General features: G+C 45.8%; 1 long non-coding RNA gene across 8 annotated transcripts in view; it reads right to left on the minus strand.

The window, feature by feature from the left end:
• Window positions 1–58: 58 nt before the first annotated feature.
• LOC139355501 (uncharacterized) overlaps window positions 59–20,558 on the minus strand; it is a 30,916-nt gene continuing 10,416 nt past the window's right edge. For 4 of the 8 annotated variants that reach the window (XR_011606265.1, XR_011606259.1, XR_011606260.1 and 1 more), the window contains exons 4-6: window positions 11,917–12,136; window positions 6,570–6,670; window positions 5,035–5,290 (exon numbers count right to left, since the gene is read on the minus strand). This is a non-coding gene — a long non-coding RNA (uncharacterized lncRNA). The other 4 variants (XR_011606264.1, XR_011606266.1, XR_011606263.1 and 1 more) reach the window with 4 other exon arrangements.

The raw sequence follows: 20,558 nt of genomic DNA on the forward strand, positions 1-20,558 counted from the left end.
TCCCGCGCCCCCCCCCCCCGCCCCCCGCGTACGTCCAATCGCAACTAGGCTGCTCCGCGGGCGCAGCCAATGGTGAAGACGAGCGCTTCGCAGTCCTCCGGGCTCTCCCGCTTCCCGCAATCCCGCTTATCTTCCTACTTGGAGCTCACCCTCTGAGGCCAGGGTCAAGCGCGGGCGCCGGAAGGCGGGATTTCCGTCGCACTCACCCACGCCCCCACTCCCACGGGAGACTGCCCGGCCCGGAGCGCTCTTAATCACGCGGCGGGTCGTCGCGTTCACAGCAACTGGAGCTATCCAGGGCGCGGGTGGAGGGGCGAGAGCAGCTGACCTGGGGATGAGAACGGATCTTTGTGTGGTCGGCTGGGGAGTGAAGTTTCCTCCTGTGTGTTCAACTGAATGCAGCAGAAGTCTTGGGCAGATTACGTGGAGCAGCTGTGGAACACTGTGCAGGGAATCCAAGAAGAAACAGACCTCCAGCGACCACAAAACACAATTGAAGAAATATGCAACAATATAGGCTGGGCATGGTGGCTCACGTCTGTAATTTTCAGGGCTTTGGGAGGCCGAAGTGGGAGGATCCCTCAAAGCCAGGAGTTGGAGGATCCCATGTTGCCAGACTGGGCAACATAGCAAGACCCCATCTCCAAAAAAAAATTAACAATTAGCCAGGTGTGGTAGTGCACACCTGTGATCCCAGCTGCTCGGGAGGCTGAGGCAGGAGAATCGCCTCAGCCTGGGAGGTCAATGCTACAGTGAGATGAGATCATGCCACTGCACTCCAGCCTGGGTGACAGAGTGACATCCTGCCTCTAAGAAGGAAAAAGGGCATGGTGGTCCCGCCTGTAATCCCAGCACTTTGGGAGGCCGAGGCAGGTGGATTATTTGAGGTCAGGAGTTCAAGATCAGCCTGGCCAACATGGTGAGACCTCCTTTCTACTAAAAATACAAAAATTAGCCAGGTGTGGTGGTGCGCGCCTGTAATCCCGGCTACTTGGGAGGCTGAGGCAGGAGGATTGCTTGAACCTGGGAGGTGGAGATTGTAGTGAGCCGAGATTGCACCACTGCACTCCAGCCTGGAGGACAGAGGCTGCACCACTGCAGCCTTGACTTACCGGGTTCACGTGGTTCTCAACCTCAGCCTTGCCAGTAGCTAGGACTGCAGGCACAAGCAACCACGCCTAGCTAATTTTTGTATTTTTTGTAGAGACCGGGGTTTGCCATGTTGCCCAGGCTGGTGTCGAACTCCTAGGCTCAAGTGATCCGTCCGCCTCTGTCTCCCAAAATGCTGGGATTACAAGTGTGAGCCACTGCACTCGGCTAATAGTAATGAACTTTGAACAGAAGGAAAAGATGTTATTATTTATTTAGTTATGGTTTATCTGTATTTTCTAATTTTTTAAAACATGTAAAGATGAAATTCTATTAAAACTCAATAAGACCTCAGAACAAAAAAAGTAGAGTATAAATATTTATTTTAGTTGTACAAACTTGGTTTCTGGAAAAAGAATGGAATAGATTTTCTGAGGAAAAAAATCCACCACTTTGGCCGGGTGCGGTGGCTTACGCCTGTAACCCCAGCACTTTGGGAGGCTGAGGTGGTGGATCACCTGAAGTCAGGAGTTCAAGACCAGCCTGACTAACGTGAAGAAACCCCCGTCTCTATTAAAAATACGAAAATTAGCCAGGCATGGTTTCAGGCGCCTGTAATCCCAACTACTCAGGAGGCTGAGGCTGTGGAATCGCTTGAACCCAGGAGGCAGAGGTTGCAGTGAGCTGAGATCGCACCATTGCACTCCAGCCTGGGTGACGAGCAAAACTCTGTCTCACAAAAAAAGAAAAGCCTACTGGCTGAAAGGATTAAAAAAGAAAATATGATCCATCAATGTGCTATCTACAAGATAAACATTTTAAATTAAAATAAACAGATTGAAAGTAAAAGGATACAAAGATACAACATTTAAATAGTAAGCAAAAAACCGCCAAAGTGGCTGTACTAATATCAAGTGAAATACACTTTAATTTAAAGCAGGGCTGGGCATGGTGGCTCACGCCTGTAATCCCAGCACTTCGGGAGGTGGAGGCAGAGAGATTACTTGAGCCCTGAAGTCAAGATCAGCCTGGGCAACATGGCATAATCCCATTTCTACAAAAAATACAAAAATTAGGCGGGCATGGTGGTGCCCACCTGTGGTCCCAGCTGTTTGGAAGGCTGAGGGGGGAGGATCATGTGAGCTGGGGAGGTCGAGGCTGCAGTGAGCTAAGATCAGGCTCCTGCACTCCAACCTGGGCAACACAGTGAGACCCTGTCTCAAAATAAAAAAAATAAAAAGGGTTGAGATGCAAAAAAGGACATCATTTTTTATTTTTTATTTTTGGGATGGAGTTTCGCTCTTGTTGCCAAGGCTGGATGGAGTGCAATCGTGTGATCTCGGCTCACTGCGACCTCTGCCTCCTGGGTTCAAGTGATTCTCCTGCCTCAGGCTCCCAAGTAGCTGGCATTACATGTGCATGCCATCACTCCTGGCTAATTTTTGTATTTTTGGTAGAGACGGGGTTTCATCTTGTTGGCCAGGCTGGGTTCGAACTCCTGACCTCAGGTTATCCGCCTGCCTTGGCCTCCCAACGTGCTGGGATTACAAACGTGAGCCACTGTGCTGGCCAAAACCTTCATTTTCAAAAAGCCTGGGTCAGGCATCATGGCTCATGCCTATAATCCCAGCACTTTGAGAGGCCAACGCCCATCTCTACCAAAAATACAAAAACTAGCTAGGTGTGGTGGCATGCACCTGTCATCCCAGCTACTCGGGAGGCTGAGTCAGGAGAATTGCTTGAACGCAGTAGGCGGAGGTTGCAGTGAGCAGAGATCGTGCCACTTCACTGCAACCTGGGGGACAGAGAGAGACTCCATCTCAAAAAATAAATAAAGGCTGGGTGCCAGATGTGGTGCATAGGCCTAGTTTGTTGACTCCTGTACTCAAGATACAAAACTCTGAAGAACAGTGGGCGGGAGCTTCCCTCTAGAGGCACAGGACGGGCAAGCTGGTCCCTGAGCAGTGACTTTATAATAACTTGTTACACTGTGTTTTTTCTTTTGTTTTGTTTTTCCTTCGGTTGGTTGGTTGTTTGAGATGGAGTTTGGCTCTTGTTGCCCAGGCTGAAATGCAATGGTGTGACTCAGCTCACCGCAACTTCTGCCTCCTGGGTTCAAGCGATTCTCCTGCCTCAGCCTCCCAACTAGCTGGGATTACAGTCATGCACCACCACGCCTGGCTAATTTTGTATTTTTAGTAGGGATGGGGTTTCTCCATGTTGGTCAGGCTGGTCTCGAACTCCCAACCTCAGGTGATCAGCCCGCCTTGGCCTCCCAAAGTGCTGAGATTACAGGCATGAGCCACCACACCCAGGGTTTTTTTTGTTTGTTTGTTTTTGTTTTTGTTTTTGACAGTCTGGCTTGGTCGCCCCGGCTGGAGTGCAGTGGCGCGATCTTGGTTCACTGCATCCTCTGCCTCCCAGGTTCAAACGATTCTCCTGCCTCAACCTCCTGAGTAGCTAGGATTACAGGTGCGCACCTAATTGCCTATCAGTGAAGCACCTAATAAGACTTGGTGAAGCAATAAGCAGTGTATTCCAAATGCACTTGTTACAGAGGTAAGTCTTGAGTACACTGGAAGGACGAATGAATTCTATGAGTGCTCAGGACAGGCTTCATCGAGAGATACAATTGGAGCTGATACTTGATGGACACTTAGGATTTCTGGGCAGAAAAATGGAGTGAAAGGTATTGGTAGAGAAAATGTGTGTGAAACACAAAGATTCAGAATGGTGCTCAGAGAATATATATAGCAATAATATATATGTATGTATATTTATAAAATAATAATTATTATAGAGACTGGACAGGTGAATGCATCCTTTCCAAGACTTCCTTCCTCCTAGGGGGAGCCATGGGATGCAGAGAGCAGCAAGGCCCGGGAGCCAGGACCTCAGGGCCCAGCAGAGGCCAGACATGGGCAGAAATCCCTGCTGCCGCAGCTGTGGGCAGGTGGGCAGGTCAAGGGACCTGCGGGCTTTGGTACTTGGTACGCGTGGGTTCAAGTGTGGGGTCAAACTCCAGCTCCAGCAACCTCCCTCCTATCAGCTTTTCACTGCAAGCTGGGGCGGTAGCTTCTTGCGAGGATAAAATGATGAAGTATCCAGCACCAAGCGGGTACCCAGTATATTGTGGCTTCCTCCTCACCGCCCTAAGGGATGAGGATTGAAGACCCTGCCCTGTCCCTGAGGCCTTTCGGGCTAGTGTGGGGCTGATGTGACCCTTTTAACAAATCATTCTGCTAAGGGCGGAGGGAAGCAAGCCTCCCTCTGGAGCTGCTGAGGAAGGCAAGGCCCCTGGGGAGGGGCATCCTGGTTCAGGTGCATTCCCAGGGCCTATTCAAAAATTTTTCATACTAGAAAGACCAGCTACAGGACTAAACAATTTGATCTTGAGTAGTTGTTTACTCCTACTTTATCTATAAGACTTCAAACCAAGCGCCACTCTGCACTCAGGACGGCAGCTCCTAATCATCACAGAGAGACGCACAATGTCAGCGCTCAACCCTCCACGAATGACTGATGGCCAAATCTCTAAGCATCTCTCCCTCGTCCGTCTCATTTAGTATCACAGTTTCCTAGGTCTCGTCAGAGAAACATAAATCAAACTGCCTGGAAAGCTGAGAACCCAGACCCGGAATCACAGCACCGAGAGCCCGCTGAAAACAGAGGCGAGAAACCAACCTAGTAGGCTTCTTAGCTCTAAAGCGAGGGTGGTGAGAACCAGCCTCAAGCAGACCAGCTGTCTGGGTGCAGAAGGCAAGAAAGGAAAGAACTCACCCCGTCACGACGGACCCGAGGAACCTGGTCGCTCTCTCCACCACCTCCAGCCACACAGAGGACGCGGTGCTCTCCTCGAAGAGCGAGGCCTCGGGAAGTGCTCGCCGGGCGTCCAGGGACTCCTGCAGCAGCTCACTGCAGAGGTCCGCATCCTCGCCTGGACGCACACACGCGTCAGAGGAGCCCCCGGACTCCCCTTACTCTCCCGCTGGGCTTCCCACCCCTCAGTGAGAGAAGACGCCACTGTCCCTTTCCAATCCCTCACTCAACAGGCCAAATCCAGCGCAGCTGTTCCAGTCAATTCTGTGTTTCACGGCTGTCACTTGAGCAACACAGTCACTTCTTGTTCTTCTAGAATTAAGTCTGAATCAGGTGTTCCATGGTAGTTGTTGTGGGAAGTCAGGGACCCCGAACAGAGGGACTGGAAGAAGCCGCAGCAGCAGAACATAAATTATGAGATTTCATGGACATTTATTAGTTCCCCAAATTAATACTTTTATAATTTCTTATACCTGTCTTTACTGTAATCTCTGAACATAAATTGTGAAGATTTCATGGACACTTATCACTTCCCCAATCAATACCCCTGAGTTTTCCTATGCCTGTCTTTACTTCAATCTCTTAATCCTGTCATCTTCTTTGTAAGCTGAGGAGGATGAATATTGCCTCAGGACCCTGTGGTTGTGTCAACTGCACAAATTGTTTGTAGAGCATGTGTGTTTGAACAATATGAAATCTGGGCATCTTAAAAAAGAACAGGATAACAGCGATGTTCAGGGAACAAGAGAGGTAACTTTGAACTGGCCACTAGTGAGCCGGATGGAACAGAGCTATAATTCTCCTCTTTCAAAAGCAAATAGGAGAAATATTGCTGAATTCTTTTTCTCAGCAAGGAACATCCCTGAGAAAGAGAATGCGCCCTGAAGGTAGGCCTATAAACGGCCCCTTTAGAAGCCGGTGCCGTCTTTTATGGTCGAAGCAGAAGGAATGAAATAAGTCCCAGTCTCCTGTAGCATTCCCAGGCTTATTAGGACAAGGAAATTCCCGCCTAATACATGTTGGTCAGACAGGTTGTCTGCTCTCAAACCCTGTTTCCTGATAAGATGTTATCAATGACAATTCGTGCCCAAAACTTCATTAGCAATTTTAATTTCACCCCATCTGGTGGTCCTGTGATCTCACCCTGCCTCCATTTGCTTTGTGGTATTTTATTACCCTGTGAAGCCTGTGATCTCTGTGACCCACACCCTATCCGTGCACTCCCTCCCCTTTTGAAAATCGCTAATAAAAACTTGCTGGTTTTAGGGCTGGGGGAACATCACGGATCCTGCCAACATGTGATGTCTCCCCGGACACCCAGCTTTAAATTTCTCTCTCTTGTGCTCTTTCCCTTTATTTCTCAACCCAGCCGAGACGCCTAGGAAATAGAAAAGAACCTGCATTAAACATCGGGAGCAGGTTCTCCCCATAGGTAGTGGTTGGCGTGGGGGTGGGGGTGCATGCATTCTCTTTTCTTTTCTTTAAAGCACAGACGTGAAAAGCCAAACAGCCTCTGCAGCCTCTCATCTCACAAGCAAGGAAACTGAGGCGCAGAGAGCACATGGATCAGGCGAAGGGCACACAGTGGCTGAACCCAGCTCGAAACCCAGTCTGTTGATGCGTTAGGGAAGCAGAACCACGCGCCACACCAGGGACCGTACCTGATCGCCAGGCGCTGCACAGGAAGGCGAAGGCGAAAGACACAGCCGCTCGGGATCCCACTCTGGCGAGACCCTCCACGCCTTTGCCCGCAGGCCGGAAACTGCAGACGACACACGGAACATACAAGCAGTCAGCAGCGGAGGGTGCAGACACCACATAAAATCAATACCATGAAAGACTGTGGGGCAAAATCCGACCAATGGCTTTCCTCAAGTGACAGGATCACAAGTGGACTTTTAGTTTTGTTGTTTAACAACTTTGATCAAATGTCTTTTGTAAAGGAAAAGTTTTCTCTTTAAGAATAAAAGAAATGGCTGGCCGCGGTGGCTTACGCCTGTAATCCCAGCACTTTGGGAGGCCGAGGCAGGCAGATCACAAGGTCAGGAGATGGAGACCATCCTGGCTAACACGGTGAAACCCCATCTCCAATAAAAATACAAAGAAAAAATTAGCTGGGCGAGGTGGCGGGCGCCTGTGGTCCCAGCTACTCGGGAGGCTGAGGCAGGAGAATGTCATGAACCCTCGAGGCGGAGCTTACAGTGAGCCGAGATCACGCCACTGCACTCCAGCCTGGGCGACAGAGCCAGACTCCGTCTCAAAAAAATAAATAAATAAATAAATAAAAGAAATGTGCAAGGAATTTTAAATGTCCTGGGAAAATGCTCATGAAATGACCTCACAAGGGAGATTCTAGTGGGAGGAAGCAGATGATAAGCAGATAAATACATAAATGGAGGGAGAGTAAACCCCACATGGGAGACCAGGCCGGAGAGGAGCTGGAAGAAGAGCAGCAGAGCCGCACAGGGTAGCCTGGCTCACCCCAGCCCTGGCGTCCTCCACTCGGGGTCTGCTCCTGGCCGTGGTGAAGCCCTGTGTGCCTGACCCACCCCGTCGGGAGTCACCCTCTTCTGAGGGGAGTGCTCATCACCCTCCTGTGTCTTTTTACGCTTTTCACTACTTGAGTATGTTAATTTCACAAGTCACAGTTTCATTCCGCATGTTGTAAAAGGTTATGCAAATGGTACACCATAAAAACCACCCTATACAAGAGAGAAAAGGCTAGAATACAAAAATGCATAATCTCACCTCAATCATACACAGCAAGTAATTGTATTTTACACTTTACACCATATTTCTAATATATGTATATTACAGTATTGCTACTATAGACTATTTTCTCCAAATTTACTAAAATTTGCTTTCATGATCAGGGGAAATTCTATAAAAACAGGTGATATGGAGTTCCAGACCAGCCTGGCCAACATGACGAAACCCTGTCTCCACTAAAAATACAAAAATTAGCCAGGTATGGTGGCAGCACCCCTGTAATCCCAGCTACTCCGAGGCTGAGGCAGGAGAACCGCTTGAACCTGGGAGGCAGAAATTGCAGTGAGCCAAGATCGCACCACTGCACTCCAGCCTGGGAGGCAGAGCAAGACTCCATCTCAACAACAGCAGCGACAACAACAACAACAACAACAACAACAACAAAGGGGGGGGATGTCATAGCAGGATCTCCCCCAAGAAACGATGTGTAATAAAAATGGCAAAGAAGAACATGGCTGGCCAGGGGCAACCGTACACACTTATTCACAAGTGCCTGAATAATGTACCGGGAGCTCAGACAGGAAACACAAGCACCTCTGAGAAGGGCACTGGGTACCTGGAAGACAGAAATCTTTGCTCCAAAATGAGAAATATGAACGTGACAAGACACAGACATGTAACAGGACACACAGTCCTTCCAAGAGAAAGCACATGGGTCAAGTGTGATCAGAGGAGGTGGGCGAGTCACTTCTGGTCAGGAGTTGGAGACCAGCTTGGCCAAAATGGCAAAACCCCATCTCTACTAAAATTACAAAAATTAGCCAGGCGTGGTGGTGCACGCCTGTGGTCCCAGCTACTTGGGAGGCTGAGGGAGAATTGCTTGAACCTGGGAGGTGGAGGCTGCAGTGAGCCAAGATTGTTCCACTGCACTCCAGCCTGGCCTGGGCGACAAAGCGAGACTCTGCCTCCAAAAACAAAAACCAAAAAAACAAAAAACTACTACTTAGCAATAATGATACATGCAATGACCCCCTTGGGAAAATGTCAAGGGGATTATGCTGAGTGAAAAAACTCAATCCAGCTTGAGGCCAGGAGTTCAAGACAAGCCTGGGAACCATAACAAGACCTCGGTCTCTTACAAGTACAAAATTAGCTGGGTGTGTTGTCATGCATCTGTGGTCCCAGCTACTCATGAAGCTGAAATGAGAGGACTGCTTGAGCCCAGGAGTTTGAGGCTGCAGTGAGCTATGATTATATCACTGCACTCCAGCTTGGGCATCAGGGTGAGACCCTGTCGTCAAAAATTACAATAATAACAATAAAAAATTTAAAAACCAATGTCAAAAAATCACATAATAGACACAGAGAACAGATAAGTGGTTGCCAGCAGTTAAGGTGGGGAGAGAAGACGTGAATGTGGGTATAAAGGACCCTTGTCCATGTACCCTGATTGCGGCGGTGGTCTCGGAAAATCCACACGTGAAAAATTTGCCAAGAAATACACACACCATTGAGAGCATGTAAAACTGGGAAGACCTGACGAAGACAGGCAGACTGTCAGAGTTAACACCCTAGTTGTGGTGACTGTGCCGTAGTTTGCAACTGGCTACCATTGAGGGCAATGGGGCGAACAGTAAAAGGAACCTCGATACTATTTCTTACAACTGTATGTGAATCCACAATTATCTCAAAAAAAGACTTTTTTTTTTAAATTTTAGGAATTCTTCCAATTAATGAAAGATATATTCCAATAAATCCATCAACACTATGTCATCACAAAGGAAACAGCACAGAGAAAAACCAGCTGGGCTCTCAGTCGTTTCTGCAGCTGAGGGAACTCAGTTTGATTTGACAAACACACAACAGTGCTTGGAGAATCTGAGCACCTACCGCCCACCCATACATGACACTCTGATTCATGACCATCACAGCCGGTCAGGAAGGAGGGAAAGAACCACGGCACTCCTATTACCAAATGGGTAGGAATCTCATCTGTCACTTGGTTTAATTTACTCTCAAACTGTTTCCAGAAATACAACATGCACAGTCGTCCCTTGGTATCTGCAGGGGATTGGGACCAGGCCTGCCCCACCCTGGCTCCACACCAGAACCCTAGGATGCTCAAGACCCTGATATAAAATGGTGTGGTATTTGCATATAACCTGTGCGCATCCTCCCGTGTCATTTAAATCATCTCAGCCAGGCACAGTGGCTCACACCTATACTCCCAACACTTTGGGAGGTTGAGGCGGGAGGGTCGCCTGAGCCCAGGAGTTCAAGACCAGCCCGGGCAACATGGCAAAACCCCATCTATACAAACGAAAAAAAAAAAAAAATTGGCCAGGTGTGGTGGCTCATGCTTGTTATCCCAGCACTTTGGGAGGCCGAGGCAGGTAGAATACTTGAGGTCAAGAGTTAGGGGCCAGCCTGAGCAAGACAGTAATACCCCGGCTCTACAAAAAATACAGAAATTAGCTGGGCAATGTGGCAACGCCTGCAGTCCCAGCTACTTGGGAGGCTGAAGTGGGAGAATCACTGGAGCCCAGGAGGTCAAGGCTGCAGTGAGCCATGATAACCCTGCTGCCCTGGGCACCAGTGAGATCCCCATGTCAAAACAAACAAACAAACAAACAAAATCATCTCTAAATTACCAGAGCACCCAACACAAGGAACATGCTCTGTAATTAGTTGTTACACTGTATTATTTTTTATTTGTTCTTTTTATTGTTGTTTTTTTATGGCTTTTCTTCCAATATTTTTGATCCACAGTTGGTTGAATCTGTGGATGTGAAACCCACAGATACAGAGAGCCAACTGTAATGTGATTTCAACTGTATTCAAACTTAAGGAAATTAAAAAACAAGTAAACACAACAATTAAAACATAAGAAAACAAGGAACAGGCTACAAGGATCGCTCCTGTCTCTGGGGAGCAAGACGCTCAGGGTTTTGCCCTGGTTTCTGCCTCCTGTACTTTCCATGTGCTCTCCAGGGACTCAAAGTCACTATCACAGTCAAATAAAGCCAGCACTCCTAACTACACAAAATACAGTTTCATCTGGCAACCTTGCAGTTTAACCTTCTGAGGACAAACGTCTGATAGACAGCTTCATTTTGGAAAAGTACAATTTTATATAAGCCTTAAACATTCTAGTGGCTGTTAGCAAATAGAGGAAATCTGTGATATATTAACAGGCAATCAACACATTAAAACTCATATGCCCAAAAGCATCTTTTTTTTTTCTGTTTTTGAGATGGGGTTCCATTCTTGTTGCCCAGGCTGGAGTCCAATGGCACAACCTCTACTCACCACAACCGCTGCCTCCTGGGTTCATGCCATTCTCCTGCCTCAGCCTCCTGAGTTGCTGGGATTACAGGCATGCGCCACCACGTCCCAGCTAATTTTTAAACTTTTAGTAGGCACGAGGTTTCTCCATGTTGGTCAGATCTCGAACTCCTGACCTCAGGTGATCTGCCCGCCTTGGCCTCCCAAAGTGCTGGGATTACAGCTGTGAGCCACCGTGCCTGGCCCAGAAGCATGTCTTGTAATAAAGAATAAGAAAATCACATTAGGAAGGAAAAACATGAACATCTAAACTTGTTGGGCACTAAACATTATAATCTGATTATCTCCTACCCGGCAACAAAACAAAATAAAAAGTATACAACGTTCAGAACTCATTTTCAAATTTATACTTGAGCTGATCTAAAGCTTTGGCTGGCTTCCACAGAAAAACGTCTTTAAAATAATGACACAGAGCCAGGCACAGTGTCTCATGCCTGTAATCCCAGGACTCTGAGCGGCTGAAGCAGGAAGATTGCTTGAGGCCAGGAGCAAGAACCCATCTCCACACACACACACACACAAATTATTTTATTTAGCCAGGCATGGTGGCATGTGCCTGTCGTCCCAGCTACTCAGGTGGCTGAGGCAGGAGGATCACTAGAGCCCCGGAGTTCAAGGTTACAATGAGCTATGATTACACCACTGCACCCCAGCCTCGGTCACAGAGCAAGACGTTGTCTCTCCAAAAAAAAAAAAAAAAAAAACAGAAAAGAAAAGAAATTTTAATTGAATAAAATAATACACAGATTACATAGTATGGTCTGTTACTACATGAGGAAATTGGCAAATCCATTCTCCAGATTATATGAAACATACGAAAAGGGAAAGCAAGAACAAATTTCAGAAGGTGAAGACAGACACTATATTGAAAACCTTAATTAAACTTTCTGAAACAAAACAGTCTGAATTTTATATTTCACTGGCATCAGGATTCTTTCGTCGCTTTATTATTACCTTTTTTTGTCCACAGGAGGCAGAGAAATGCTGCTGCTTTTCCACTTAACTTTGACATTCTCCTGAAAAACGGTTCTAGTCAAGGCAACGAAATAGCGCTCCAAGATCAGCAGCCTATACTGGAGTCTCGGGGCTGAGAGGGTGGTGGCGGCGGACTGGACGGCCAGGGCCTGCTGCTCTTTAACCAGCACAGAAAGACACTCCTTCAGTTCATTCACATCTAGAAACAAGACAAGAAAAGACCTCCCCTGTGGACAATGTGGCCACCGTTGGTTGTGACGTTGAGAAAATGGATGATGATGACAGGTGTACTGGAAGGCATGGTATGTGGCAACAATGGTTTTAACCACTATACACATATGAACTCAGGCAACCCTCACACCCAGCATGGTCAAGCAGTGCTGTCCATCCATTTTATGGATGAAGAAACTGAGGCACCAAGTGGTTAAGTAACTTCTCCGAGGTCACACAGAGGAATACGGCACACGACAGAGACTCTGAGCCACCGTGGCATACTGCCTCTCTGGAGACATCATATAGAAGTTGTTGGCCAGGCGCGGTAGCTCATGTCTGTAATCGAAGCACTTTGGGAGGCCAAGGCGAGTGGATCACTTCAGGTCAGGAGTTCGAGACCAGCCTGGCCAACATGGCGAAACCCCTTCTCTACTGAAAAAACATACAAAAATTAGTCAGGTGTGGTGGTGCGTGCCTGTAATTCCAGGTACTCGGGAGGCTGAGGCACGAGAACTGCTTGAACCCAGGAGGCACAGGTTATAGTGAGCTGAGATTGTCTTGTTGCACTCCAGCCTGGGTGACAGAGTGAGACTCTGTCTCCCAAGGAAAAAAAGTTGCTAACACAGAATTTTGAAGTCAGTATCAGTCAATTATTTATCAGCAGCACATCTCCTGAACAGAGAAAAACACTAGCCATCATTTTCATGTTGCAAAACCAAATTCAAAATAAAAACGATACCTTGATAAAATAACCCAGCATGCACGACTCATGAAACACATTTAGGGACATATTTTACAGGAAGATAAAGTAACCAGTTAGAATACACATTCTAACTAGTAATATTTCATTATATTATTCTCTCTACTTCTATGCATCTTTGAAAATTTCCATACTAAGAAGTGTTTTTAAGTAGCTAGAAGGCAATCACATGAGTGAAAGTAATTCAAAGGATTCTGGCCTTTCAATTAAGCATGCGTCTACCTCAGAGTACAGATCATTACAGGTGAACTGTAAGTTACCTCCCACCAATCCCCTATAACAGCGCAGCTCCCAGTGGTGGGGTGAGAGCTGGGCTCTTCTGTGCTTGCCTCTCTGCTGCTTACTATCCCGGAGGCCAGCAGCCACCAGCCTCGCAGCCCTGGATCCTGACAGGTAATAGCAACACCCCTACTGGCTGCCTCCCCTTGGGTAGAAGACATCAGCTTTCCGGCAACCCGTTACCTGGATATGCTCTGCACGGGATGGGAGGGGCCTTAGAAGGCATTAAAGGGACACATCTCACCACTCCCTGGAAAGGCACAGGATGGCGCACACGGTGCCCAGCACCAGCAGTAGGATGTGAGACCTGGAGCTTTGCAGCTAAGAGCTAATAGTTATTGAAAACTACATGAAGAATACTGAATCGCACACTGGGCTCAAGATGGAGAAGCAAAAGAGCGGTGCCCCTGCCCTTCTCCGGACATCCCCACCGAGCCGCCCTTCGGGCAAGGAGGCTGGCCCAGCACTTCAAGGGCTAAGCCCTTCCTGAAGACTCCGTGCATTTTCCGCTTTTAAATAATACATCTCCCTTCTGCTTGGCTGCAGAGCCCAGAAACAACCCCAAAGCTCCAAGACGGCAGCTCCGCCCTTGAGCACCCCCGTGCCCTTCTCCCTGACACCCTCCTGCTTATTCCGTCGCAATCCTGACTGCCCAGTCCATTAGTCACGCATGCTCTGAAACAGTGGGTGAGAAAATATACAAACCATGGACAGCAGTGGGGAGTCAGAACTCCTACCCCTGCCTCCCAGTAACCAGGGGCCTCTAGGCAAATTGGGAAGCCTGGACTTCACCTCGAGCTGCCAGTGATGAGGTGAAGCACGCCCTATCCCTGCCAGAGCAGGGTCACAGAAAGATCTAACCGCTCACACCTAAGTAAGACCTGGAGTCGCCTAACAACATGTTCTATTGAGAAAGTCACTCATGATATCAAGAACCAGGAAGATCTGAAACCAAATTTTAAAAAACAATTATAGAAATACCACGATGAAAGATGTGGGAATAATATGGCAAATAATTTAAAGCAGCCTTGATAAAGAGGCTCAACAAGCAATTACAAACACATGTGAAATAGATGAAAAAACAGCCTAAGACAAGGAAGACAAAACAACAACAACAACGACAACAAATAGAATGTTTAGAACTGCAAAATACAATAACCAAAATAAAAAGCTCAGTGAATGGACACGGCAGTAGAATGGAGGAAAAACGGCAAAGAATCAGTGACGGAGAAGACAGAAGCTACCCAATGTGAATAACACAGAAGAAACACATGGCCCCAACGCGGGGCGTGGTGGCTCACAGCTGTAATCCCAGCACTTTGAGAGGCTGAGGCAGGCGGATCACAAGGTCAGGAGTTTGAGAAAAGCCTGGCCAACATGGTGAAATCTCATTTCTACTAAAAATACAAAAATTAGCTGGGCATGGTGGCGGGCACCTATAATCCCAGCTACTCGAGAGGCTGAGACAGGAGAATCGTTTGAACTTGGGAGGCGGAGGTTGCAGTGAGCCGAGATCGTGCCATTGCACTCCAGCCTGGACAATGGGGAGAGACTCCATCTTAAAAACAAAACAAAACAAAACAAAACAGTCTCGGGCATCTATGGGACTATAACAACTCTGGTCACTGAACTCAGGAAGGAACAGGAGAAAGAAGGTGGGGTTGAAACTGTACCCTAAGAAGTGATGGCTTAAAAGTTCCCAAATTTGGCAAGACACATGAATCTATTAGATCTAAGGTAAGCAAACCCTAAACACGATGAACCCAAAGAAATCCAAACGAAGACATATCATACATAATCAGACTCCAAAAAACAAAAGACAAAGAAAACATTCAAAAGCCACTAAACAAAAACAGTACCTTAACTATCATGGATTAACAAGTCAAATGACAGCGAATTTCTCCTCAGATATCATGGAGGCCAGCTGAAAGTATAAAATATTTTTCAAATGATGAAAAGAACCATTAACCCAGAATTCTTATATCCAGCAAAAATGTCCTTCAGGAATGAAAAGGAAAGCAAAACATTCTCAGAGGAAGTAAAACAGAATTAGTCACCAGAAGGCCCACACCAAAAGAAAGGCTCATGCAAGTTCTCTAAGCAGATGGCAACCATAAAAGAAGAAAACCCTGGAACTTCCGGAAGGAGGAGCATGACACGCACACCTACGCATAAATACAGTAGACTCTTTCCTCATCCCTGACTTTGCTAAACTATGTCTGAAAGCTCAACCAAAAATTATAACATTGTCATATGTGGATATAAATGTAAGCAAATGAAATATTTCAGGGAAGTATATTATGAACAGGAGAACATAAAGGAACATCAAGGAAGGTACTTTCTATATCCCTGAAACTGGTAAATGACAACACCAGGTACAATCTAATGAGTGTTCATACACACACAGGCCGAGTGTCCCTTACAAAACGCTCGGGAGCACAAGTGTCCCACATTTCAGATGTTTATCAGATTTAGGAATATTTGCATATAAATATGAGATATTTTGGGGATAGGACCCAAGTCTAAATACATTCATTTATGTTTTATATATACCTTACACACAGAGCCTGAAGATAATTTTATATAGTATTCAGAAGCAGGCTACATTAACATCAAATAAAGTAAACTTCAGACCACAGATAATTACCAGGAGGGCCGGGCACAGTGGCTCACGCCTGTAATCCTAGCACTTTGGGAGGCCAAGCTGGGTGGATTACCTGAGCTCAGGAGCTTGAGACCAGCCTGGCCCACATGGCAAAACCCCATCTCTACTAAAAATACAAAAATTAGCTGGGTGTCATAGTTGGTGCCTATAATCCCAGCTACTCAGGAGGCTGACGCAGGAGAATCACTTGAACTCGATGGGGTTGGAGGTTGCAGTGAGCTGAGATTGCACCACTTCACTCCTGCCTGGGAAAAAGGAGCGAAACTCTGAAACTCCATCTCAAAAAAAAAAAAAAAAAAAAAAAAAAAAAAAAAAAAAGACAATTACCAGGAAGAGATGGCAACGTTACAAAATGAGAACCTGGTCAATCCACCATTAAGACGCAGCAATTCGAAACATGCATACACCAAACAAACAAAAAACAATGAACATAACTGAAAGGAGAAAAAGACATCTATACTTTTCGAGTTGGAGACCTCAAAATCTCTCTCTACAGCTGATAAAATTAGGAGACAGAAAAGCCACCAGGATATAGAACTCAACATCACCATCAATCAACTAGATCCAATCAAATTTCATAGAACACTCCAGCCAATAACAGCAGAATATTTAATCTTTTCAAGGATCCACAAATTGAATACTAAGTCAGAACATATTCTGAGGCATAAAACAAACCTAACATATTTTTTGAAATTAAAATCACAAGGCCGGGCGCGGTGGCTCACGCCTGTAATCCCAGCATTTTGGGAGGCCGAGACGGGCGGATCACGAGGTCAGGAGATCGAGACCATCCTGGCTAACACGGTGAAACCCCGTCTCTACTAAAAAAATACAAAATTAGCCGGGCGCGGTGGCGGGCGCCTGTAGTCCCAGCTATACTGGAGGCTGAGGCAGGAGAATGGCTTGAACCCGGGAGGCGGAGCTTGCAGTGAGAGGAGATCGCGCCACTGCACTCCAGCCTGGGCGACAGGGCGAGACTCCGTCTCAAAAAAAAAAAAAAAAAAAAAAAAAAAAAAGAAAGAAATTAAAATCACAAGCATATGTTCCCTCCAACAATGGAAACAAATTAGAAGTCAACGAAAATTACAGGAAAATTGCCTAACTCTCAGAAACTAAACTTCTAAATAACCCATGGATCAAAGAGGAAGTCTCAAGGGAAATTTTAAAATATATTCTGAACTGAGAGAAAATGCAAGTACTATATATCAAAATGTACGGGAAAGAGCTGCAGTGGGTGATGAGAGAGAAATTTACAGCACTAAATAAATGGTACATTAGAAACTTGGAAACAAATCAATAATATAAGTGCCCACCTTGACAACCTAAACGAAAAAAAAAAATAGCAAAATAAACTGAAAAGTAAGCAGAAAGGAAGAAATAATGAAGGTAAGAGCAGAAACAAAGTGAAAACAGAAAAACAATAAACAGTAAAGCAAAAAGCTGGTTCTCTGAAAAGATCAATAAAACTGACACACCTCTCTAAGCAAGACTGACCAAAAAAAAAAAAGAAAAAGAAAAAAAAGAAAGAACAGACATAAATTACCAACATCAGTGATGACACAGGCTCTAAAGATATCAAAAAAGATAATTAGGAGTTACTAGGAACAACTCTACACACACAAATTTGACAACTTGGGCAAAATGGACTTATTCCTCAAATAATACAAATTACCACAACTCACCAAATATAAAGTAGATCATTTGAAAAGCCCTACCACTATCAAGAAAACTGAATTCATAATTCTAAGAATCCTGAAAAAAAGAAATTACCAGACCCAAATGAATTCACTGGATAATTCCATCAAACATGAAAAAAGAATGAATTCAGACTCAAAACAATCTCTTCTCGAAACCAGAAGAGGAACAACCTCCCAATTCATTTTAAGAAGCTATTATAAGCATGATATCGAACCTAAAGACAGTACAAACTACAGAACAATATACTTTATATATATATACACACAAAAATATTCACTGAATTGGCTGGGCACAGGGGCTCACGCCTGTAATCCCAGCACTTTGGAAGGCTGAGGCGGGCGGATGACGAGGTCAGGAGATCGAGACTATCCTGGCTAACACGTGAAACCCTGTCTCTACTAAAAATACAAAAAATTAGCTGGGCGTGGTGGCGGGCGCCTGTAGTCCCAGCTACTTGGGAGGCTGAGGCAGGAGAATGTCGTGAAGCCGGGAGACGGAGCTTGCAGTGAGCCGAGATTGGGTCACTGTACTCCAGCCTGGGCGACACAGTGAGACTCCATCTCAAAAAAAAAAAAATTCAGTGAATTATTAGCAAGTAGAATTAAACAATATATAAAAAGAATTACACATCATCACCAAGTAGTTTCATTCCAGGAATGAAGTTGGTTCAACAGTCAAAAATCAATGTAACCCACCCTATTAATAGGCTAAAGAACAAAAATCGCGTGATTACATATCAATTGATTTAGAAAAAGCAAATGACAAAACTCAATACTCATGCATGATAAAAATCCTCGGAAAATAGCAACAAATGGTAACTTCATCACCTTGATAAACAGCATTTACAAAACCTTAAGCTAAAACCTACGCTAACAATGTCAGAAAGGTCCTCCTAGACCTACTTTACACAGCAGAGAGAATCATTCAGAATGATGTAGATAGTCACTAAGAGTTTACTGTTCTAAGAGATTACAACACCCAATGGCCAGCAAGCCCTTTTCGTTAGACAAAAAGGAAAGCTGTCATCTGTCAACACTCCCAGAAGGTTCAGCGTGAAATGTGCACTTCTGAACTCCTGCTGAGGCCTGCACGCCGCAGTGCTGAGAAGCAACTGTCCAGAGGTCTTCTTGGTAACATTGCAAAAAAAATGTGAGGGACTGATGGACGAATAGAGGCAGGAAGAGGTGGAGAGAGCTGTGATAAAGCACGTGGGATAATGCCAGCGGCACAGTCTTAGGTGGTGAATATGTGGGTGCACACTGCAAAACTCCTTCAACTGTTCTGTATATTTTTTTCATCATAAAATGTTGGAAAAAATGAACCTGTGAAAAAGGAAGCTTTAGTCAAACGTATCTAAGCAAAAGAAAACACAAGTTCTAAATTCCTATGGCTCAAATTAATGTGTTTTTCTTTTTAGGTTGAGATGGAAGAGCAAAAAAGAAAAAAAAGGAATGAAAGTAATAGGAGCTATTATAGAAGATACAAATTCCACTTGCAGTTTGATTAAAGATGACGTGACTCAAGAATATGCTTTTAATCCAAGCTCCTTCAAGGCTGCCAGGTAGGTAGCTGGTTCTGCCAAAGCTCTGAACCTGTGAACAAGCAGAGCTTCCAAAGAAAACCCTCTTCATTAAAGTCATCCTGAGTCAATAAGCTGGGCTTTAATCTGAGCAAGAAAGGTGTATTTTTGGTCTAGTTACCCACCCATAACTGTAGGTACTCTGATGCCTAGCTGAGGGGAAAGAAGGAGAAAGGCAAAATAACAGATTTTTAAAATCACAACAAATGTCTATCAAACAGTATGTGCCAGGCACTGACTAAAGAGCTTCAAGTGCATTATTTCATGTCATCTGCACAGCAACTCTGAAGGACTTTCACTTATTTTATATATATTATATAATTTTAATTATTTACATTATATTCCTTTTTTTTTTTTTAAGACGGAGTCTCGCTCTGTCACCAGACTGGAGTCCAGAGGTGCGATTTCTGCTCACCGCAAGCTCCGCCTCCCAGGTTCATGCCATTCTCGTGCCTCAGCTTCCCAAGTAGCTGGGACTACAGACCACTGCCACCACGCCCAGCTGATTTTTTTGGCTAATTTTTTTTTGTATTTTTAGTAGAGACGGGATTTCACCCCGTTAGCGAGGATGGTCTTGGTCTCCTGACCTTGTGATCCACCTGCCTTGGCCTCCCAAAGTGCTGGGATTACAGGCATGAGCCACCGCGCCCGGCCACTTGCATAAAATGTATTCCTATTTTATACATGACAGGCCCAAGGTGAGACGAAGTGATTTGTGTAGAGTCAGAGGTAAAGCCAAAATTGATACCGTGACAGACTGAAAACTTCTCTGCCAGCAGATCTAGAAATGGTAAAGGAGCATCTCCAAACTGAAGGAAAATGATACCAGAAGGCAGCTGGGATAGAAACAAAACCTTATGGGCCCAAAATGGTAAACATGTAGGTGAACAGAAAATACTTTTGGCCAGTCGCGGTGGCTCTTTGGGAGGCCGAGGGGGGGTGGACCATCTGAGGTCAGGAGTTCGAGACCAGCCTGACCAACGTGATGAAACCCTGTCTCTAAGCAAAAAATACAAAATTGGACAGGCTTGGTGGCACAGGCCTGTAATCCCAGCTGAGCCAGGAGAATCGCTTGAACCCAGGAGTCGGAAGTTGCAGTGAGCCAAGATCATGCCATTGCACTCCAGCCTGGAGCCTGAGCAACAAGAGCAAAACTCCATCTCCAAAAAAAAAAAGAGGCCGGGCGCAGTGGCTCACGCCTATAATCCCAGCACTTTGGGAGGTGGAGGCAGCTGGATCACCTAAGGTCAGGAGTTCAAGGCCAGCCTGACCAATGTGGTGAAATGGTCTCTACTAAAAATACAAAAGCATTAGCTGGGCGTGGTGGTGCATGCCTGTAATCCCAGCTGTGAGGGAGGCTGAGGCAGGAGAATCGCTTGAACCCAGGAGGCGGAGGTTACAGTGAGCTGAGATCGTGCCATTGCACT

This window comes from Macaca nemestrina, chromosome 7 (genome assembly GCF_043159975.1).
Source record: "Macaca nemestrina isolate mMacNem1 chromosome 7, mMacNem.hap1, whole genome shotgun sequence".
Lineage (NCBI taxonomy): Eukaryota > Metazoa > Chordata > Mammalia > Primates > Cercopithecidae > Macaca > Macaca nemestrina.